Consider the following 7,559-nt stretch of genomic DNA (forward strand, 5'->3'; position numbering starts at 1 on the left):
TCCGTACACTCGGCTGAAAATGACTTACAAGTTCGTGGCGCCCTCCATCGGTAATGCTGGAATTCAGTATGGTGTTGGTCGACCATCAGCCTTGATGACAGTTTCCACTATCGCAGGCATACGTTCAATCAGGTGCTGGAAGGTTTTTTTGGGGAATGGCACTCCATTCTTCACGGACTGATGCACTGAGGAGAGGTTTCGATGTCAGCGGTGAGGCCTGGCACGAAGTCGGCGTTCCAAAACATCCCAAAGGTATTCTATAGGATTCAGGTCAGGACTCTGTGAGTGCCAGTCCATTTCAGGGATGTTATTGTGCAATATGAACAGGTGCTCGATCGCGTTGAAGGATGAAATCGCCATCCCGAATTGCTGTTCAGCAGTGGGAAGTAAGAAGGTGCTTAAAACATCAATGTAGGCCTAAGCTGTGATAGTGTCACGAAAAACAACAAGGGGTGCAAGCCGCTCCATGTAAAACATTACCACACCATAATGCCACCGAATTTTACTATTGGCACTACACACTCCGACAGATGACGTTCACCGGGCATTCGCCATACCCACAGCTGGCCATAATATCGCCACATTGGGTACCGTGATTCGTCACTCCACCCAACGTTTCTCCTTTGTTCAATCGTCCAATGTTTACGCTCCTTAGACCAAGCGAGAAGTCGTTTGGCATTTACCAGCGTGCTGTGTGGCTTATTTTCTCATCTCCCGCCTAACTGTCAAAGTACTTGTAGTGGATCCTGATGCAGGTTGGAATTCCTGTGTGATGGTCTGGATAGACGTCTGCCTATTACAAATTACGACTCTCGTCAACTGTCGGCGGTCTCTGTCAGTCAACAGACGAGGTCGGCCTGTACGCTTTTATGCTGTACGTGTCCCTTCGCGTTTCTACTTCACTATCACATCGGAAACAGTAGACCTAGGGATGCTTAGGAGTGTGGAAACGTCGCGTACAGACGAAGGACACAAGTGACACCCAATCACCTGACCACATCCGAAGTCCGTGAGTGTCGCGGAGCGATCCATTCCGTTCTCTCACGATGTCTAATGACTACTGAAGTCGCTGATATGGAGGAGCAGGCAGTAGGTGGTAGCACAATGCACCTAATATGAAGAACATATGTTTTTGGCGGGTCTCCGAATATTTTTGATCACGTAGTGTATTTCTAGGGAACACTTTTCACTTTTACATTGGCAGGTCATCTAGGAGACAATTTCATAGTACTTAGGAGTACCCGGATATTTTTGATCAGATGGTGTATTTGTACGATCTGACGGGCTGTAGCTGTAATTCATTATCCCTTTGATCAGACCATACCGTGGTTTTACGGTTCGTGAAATGCACAACTTTACATTCCTGTACGTTACGACCTAATTGCAATTCTTTTCTGTCGTCGAGATCGTACTGCAAATTACTATGAAGTTTACAGGACAGAATTTTCACGTAGATTATCGCGCCTTCTACGAAGTGTTTGACGCTGCAGCTGATACTGTGGCGTAAGTCATGACTCTAATCTACAATATTAATCACAGCAGTCCTGTTACGCTCTCCTAGCACGCATCAATTAATATTTCAATGTCTGTAGGTGATTCTCCATCCAGGGTAAAGTGCTGCGTTCTGCACACCAATAAATACTTAATCCTCGTTAGATATCATGTAAGTAATAGTGAACTGGCCGTGATAGTACTGTTATGTGTAATACCTTATTTACAGCGAACTGATTAAAATGAAAGGTGAAATATTCTAAACTTCATATTTATCACTGATCTGTAGCCAGTGAAATAAATAATAATGGTTAACAAATCAAATAAATAAGAAACAAGAACAGTTTCGTGACAATGATAGACAACCAAACATTCGTTTTTACAGAAAAACCTATGTAAATAGAATATTATAAGTACAACTCAGCAGTTCTGAGTGGAATGACCATTTCTTTTGACTTTCATAGTTCTGAAATTTTATCCCCATACATCTTTTATACTCAAATACGGACTTCCGACATCTCAGCTTCACATATGTTTTCTGACTCCATGCTTTGAATGGCACGAATAAGATGATTATGAACTTTTCATCACTTCGAAAAAGGATTTCGTGCACATACAGTTCTTCGGTATCCTTCTGTTGTTGCACTACACTTTCTTCATATTGCTCGGAATTTTGTCAAACACTGTCCTCTGTTATTTCACATACAGTTCCTTTTTTGTTGGACAGATTGAGGAAATGTTCTTTGAACACCTTCCAGTGTTTTCTTTCACTCACAATAACAGTAGCATCTACGTATCTAAATGTATATAAGTGATCGCAACAGAGCGATTAGAGATGATGGTAAATTAGATATGTCTGGACAACATTGACTACAAGTTTTAGGATATTACGCTAATAGTAAAATTTCTGTTGTGAGAAACAGACAGCTTTTCTTAAAAAGGCAATTTTAAGCGGTGTGATTTTTAAATGAGCCAAAGCTGTAATAGTTAATAGTTTCAGGCAATGACATAGAAAGAAAGATAGTTTGAATGACTTAACATATAACCCATATTTTCCGGTGGCTGCTGTATTAAATACCTTTACTTTTGATTCACTATTGAGAGTTATAAATTTAGTAACGTGGGAAGAAGGACAGTTAATCGAACGAGTGCCGGATGGTAAATTAGAACCATTAAGACAACGTTACCCATACCCAGTTACCTGTCACAAGAACCCTCGTAACGACTTACTTCCCATTATCGTAAGGACATATCCTTCAGTAGAAAGTAAACGCAAATGATAGAAAGAGGACTCAAGTACAATAAGTAGCCAGCCGTAGATAACAAGATCGTTGCTACATTCATAGCTGACCTTACGATAACGCTAGACAAATCTTACTACCAGTGATTAAGCAGTCTGAAGATATCGTGCAAAGCAAATGGGATTACTGGCAAAAGCTGCTAGTAAGCGAAAGTATAACCGTAATCATACCACACTGAAGACCTAAATAAGGAACTAAAAGAAACAAAAGCCTTAATAGCGCAAGCTGATAAGAGAAATACAGCCGTTATTATACGCCATAACGGTAACACTGAAAAATTGCTATCCTGTCCTGTAGTGAACAATATAAAAAGTTTGCATAATTACCTTTCAGGTGTTTACGCAAGGCGTCTGAGATGTTTCCTGGATGCGTGCTCTTACATCATTCCTCCCGCCGAAACTTTGGGTAACTAACGCAAGCCAAAAGTTTTGAATAAGATCCATTAGGATGGCTTTCCTATCCGACCTATAATTAACGGAATAGGTAATCCCTTAGAGCCTGCCTAACAGTTACTCCAACAGTTATTAAAAAAAGAGTTCTTGTTCGAACAGAATTACGGAACTGCGAACAGTAAAGAGGTGATCAATCTATTTCAAAGCCAGGCATTGACAGTCAATGTCTGCCAGAATGAGATTTTCACTCTGCAGCGGAGTGTGCGCTGATATGAAACTTCCTGGCAGATTAAAACTGTGTGCCCGACCGAGACTCGAACTCGGGACCTTTGCCTTTCGCGGGCAAGTGCTCTACCATCTGAGCTACCGAAGCACGACTCACGGCCGGTACTCACAGCTTTACTTCTGCCAGTATCTCGTCTCCTACCTTCCAAACTTTACAGAAGCTCTTCTGCGAACATTGCAGAACTAGCACTCCTGAAAGAAAGGATATAGCGGAGACATGGCTTAGCCACAGCCTGGGGGATGTTTCCAGAATGAGATTTTCACTCTGCAGCGGAGTGTGCGCTGATATGAAACTTCCTGGCAGATTAAAACTGTGTGCCCGACCGAGACTCGAACTCGGGACCTTTGCCTTTCGCGGGCAAGTGCTCTACCAACTGAGCTACCGAAGCACGACTCACGGCCGGTACTCACAGCTTTACTTCTGCCAGTATCTCGTCTCCTACCTTCCAAACTATACAGAAGCTCTTCTGCGAACCTTGCAGAACTAGCACTCCTGAAAGAAAGGATATAGCGGAGACATGGCTTAGCCACAGCCTGGGGGATGTTTCCAGAATGAGATTTTCACTCTGCAGCGGAGTGTGCGCTGATATGAAACTTCCTGGCAGATTAAAACTGTGTGCCCGACCGAGACTCGAACTCGGGACCTTTGCCTTTCGCGGGCAAGTGCTCTACCAACTGAGCTACCGAAGCACGACTCACGGCCGGTACTCACAGCTTTACTTCTGCCAGTATCTCGTCTCCTACCTTCCAAACTTTACAGAAGCTCTTCTGCGAACCTTGCAGAACTAGCACTCCTGAAAGAAAGGATATAGCGGAGACATGGCTTAGCCACAGCCTGGGGGATGTTTCCAGAATGAGATTTTCACTCTGCAGCGGAGTGTGCGCTGATATGAAACTTCCTGGCAGATTAAAACTGTGTGCCCGACCGAGACTCGAACTCGGGACCTTTGCCTTTCGCGGGCAAGTGCTCTACCAACTGAGCTACCGAAGCACGACTCACGGCCGGTACTCACAGCTTTACTTCTGCCAGTATCTCGTCTCCTACCTTCCAAACTTTACAGAAGCTCTTCTGCGAACCTTGCAGAACTAGCACTCCTGAAAGAAAGGATATAGCGGAGACATGGCTTAGCCACAGCCTGGCCCGCGAAAGGCAAAGGTCCCGAGTTCGAGTCTCGGTCGGGCACACAGTTTTAATCTGCCAGGAAGTTTCATATCAGCGCACACTCCGCTGCAGAGTGAAAATCTCATTCTGGAAACATCCCCCAGGCTGTGGCTAAGCCATGTCTCCGCTATATCCTTTCTTTCAGGAGTGCTAGTTCTGCAAGGTTCGCAGAAGAGCTTCTGTAAAGTTTGGAAGGTAGGAGACGAGATACTGGCAGAAGTAAAGCTGTGAGTACCGGCCGTGAGTCGTGCTTCGGTAGCTCAGATGGTAGAGCACTTGCCCTCGAAAGGCAAAGGTCCCGAGTTCGAGTCTCGGTCGGGCACACAGTTTTAATCTGCCAGGAAGTTTCAGTCAATGTCTGGCTTGACATCAAGCTTGATATCACTAGGTAACAAAAAGTTACGTACAAATATCTTCCAGGAATAAACTATCCTCACTGTAAACGACAACCCATTTAAGAAGAAAAGAATGATCACTGAGGAGGTAGTTGAAGTTATTTCTCTTTTACGGATGTTCACATTGCACACCTACTACGCCTTCAGTATCCGTATTTTTCAACAACGTGATGGACACGCAGTGTGTAGCTGTTTGGCTGGCTTTCTGTTAGATGTCTTCATGAATTACACTGAATATGCCTGTCTTGGTAAGAACCCACCAGTGGGTCAAATAATTTTATTTTAAAGACGCAATGTTGACGATATTGTAATTGATTTCGACGGTAACGAGTCCGATGAGTTGACGTTAACCACTGAATTAATGCGCTCCATCCGAAAATGATATTTATTCAAAAAATATGGATTCAAATGGTGTGCTAAATTATCTCGAATTACAATTACAAGTAACAGACAAAAAAATTATATTAACATCCTCAGAAAACCGACAACAAGCGACTCCATTACACATGCATCATGCCACCCACGGCAGTACAAACTTAGCTTCTTTTAATCCGAGATAGCTAGAATGTTTCAGATACCACTGAGTGAATCAGCCATCAGCACTAAACTAGAGAATCTTAAGAACACATGAGTGAAGGATGGCTGTAGGAACAATGTTGTAAGAAAATATATAAAGCGAAAATATCCGAAGTTCACCAAAGGTCCCACCAAAATTCTTCAATGAAGGATATGAACTATATTTGTATGGCATTTTTGGGAAATTTGTCTTATGATACAGTTCGTGAGTTAGAAGTACGGATGGTTTTCTCAGCAGGTATTAGTATTCAGTACAAATACGTATGTAATGAACAGACGAACAGAGATAGATACTTAGTATCAGGTGTATATTTGACTGTAACGTTGTGTATATTAGTCAGACTAGCACTCCTAAGACCAAGTTTTAAGAGCACTTACTAAATAAAAAAAGCTAAACATAACGTAACTCGATATTCATCGAGCATTTAAAAACAATTATTCACCGTGCTCTAGCTCTACAGAATTTGGAAATCCTACATTATGTGCAGAACGGGAAAAAAATTTAATATCCTCGAGGAAATGGAGATTATAAGGAATGGAGGAGGAACAAAGAAGAGTCTGCTAAACGCTAAATTGGTTAGTAAAAACCAATTGTATTTTGATACCGTTACATCCTTGCTTAATAATGAGTAGCAAAATTTATGAGGCCAAGTTCCGCGATAATGTAGTCTTGTACCAGTAGAGAAACTCTGATCGCCCCAAAACAGCATTGTTAGCCTACTCAGTAATCATTAATTTTCAGTTATGTAATAATCACCACTTCGTTTATTTGACTAGTCCTAATCCTCTCACGCTGTACTATGCAAGTTCTGTAAATCTTACGTTTTCCGTATGTCGACCTCTGGCGTGTCTTTTACTATTTCAGCCTAACCCAGGACTTTGTTTGTGTGCCAGTGTTTCGGAGCTACAAGACAGGCTACGTCACGATATTTCATTAATTTATTGTTTAGTATTTCGTTTTTAGCATAATTTTCTTCAGGATATTGTTTTATGTACCATTGCATCGGCACTATCATTTGATCTGTGGACCAGTGTCTACTTTACATGACCATTTGCACCTTGCATTTCTCTTCTGTTTTTTGGTACAAGAGTCCCTATGAGTTTACGTTGTTTGTTATCTTCACATAATTTTAACTTATTTTATTTAGCACTGAAGCACATTTACTACGCTCTTAATAACAATTATTGCAGTAAATAACGTACTTTTTCAGACTCTTTGCTTCAGCATGATGTAGTCAGTTATTTATAAAAGTTTCTGAATAATACTCTTAAAATATCGCTTCGTAACCACCGTGAACTAACTTCATCTACCGCGGTAAACGCACACTTGCCACAGGCCTGATGTGCCTCGGTGTTTACTGTGAATGTGATCGCAGGGTACAGAGAGACACTTCTAGCATATTTACCGTCTTACATATTGTACAGGCCTGATTCTTCCTTGTATTCACTGGACTACATTATGCGTCCCGGGAAGGTAATTACTTCGCATCTTTTTACGTCTTGTCCTCCTTCACTTTGTGGACTGTAACTTTCAGAAAATTATCGGTTATAGTTTTCTTCATTTCCTTTTTTTTTATTTATTTCCTTGATTTCGAGCTTATCGGATGTTTTGTTTCTAATGCCTAACCGTGGCAAACATTTGCTTCGACTATTTGTTTTACACATGAAGAGGATAATTTGTTTTCATGTATGTTCATCATCGATATCCACAACTTGCTCTTCAACATTTATCGGTAATTCAAGTTTTTAATTTTCGTCTAGTCTCAAGGTATGGTCAAGGCTTTCTAACTCAATTGTATTATAATGTAGGCCAATCTGAAGATGACTTGAATTAGGCTAAACGCTCGTCACTGATGGAATAAATAAACAGTAATTTCAACATCGCAACGAACATCTTCTCCTTAGATTTCTATAAATCTGTGTGTTACTGGCTAATGCGAAAGTGTACACACTAGCC

The 7,559-nt window shown here is 41.6% G+C and overlaps 1 non-coding gene across 1 annotated transcript; it reads left to right on the forward strand.

Moving 5' to 3' along the window:
- The first annotated feature begins 4,879 nt into the window (after positions 1 to 4,879).
- On the forward strand, positions 4,880 to 4,954 carry Trnas-cga. The gene has a single exon. It is a non-coding gene; the product is annotated as a tRNA-Ser (tRNA).
- The last annotated feature ends 2,605 nt before the right edge of the window (positions 4,955 to 7,559 follow it).

Source organism: Schistocerca piceifrons, chromosome 1 (genome assembly GCF_021461385.2).
Source record: "Schistocerca piceifrons isolate TAMUIC-IGC-003096 chromosome 1, iqSchPice1.1, whole genome shotgun sequence".
Classification (NCBI taxonomy): Eukaryota; Metazoa; Arthropoda; class Insecta; order Orthoptera; family Acrididae; genus Schistocerca; species Schistocerca piceifrons.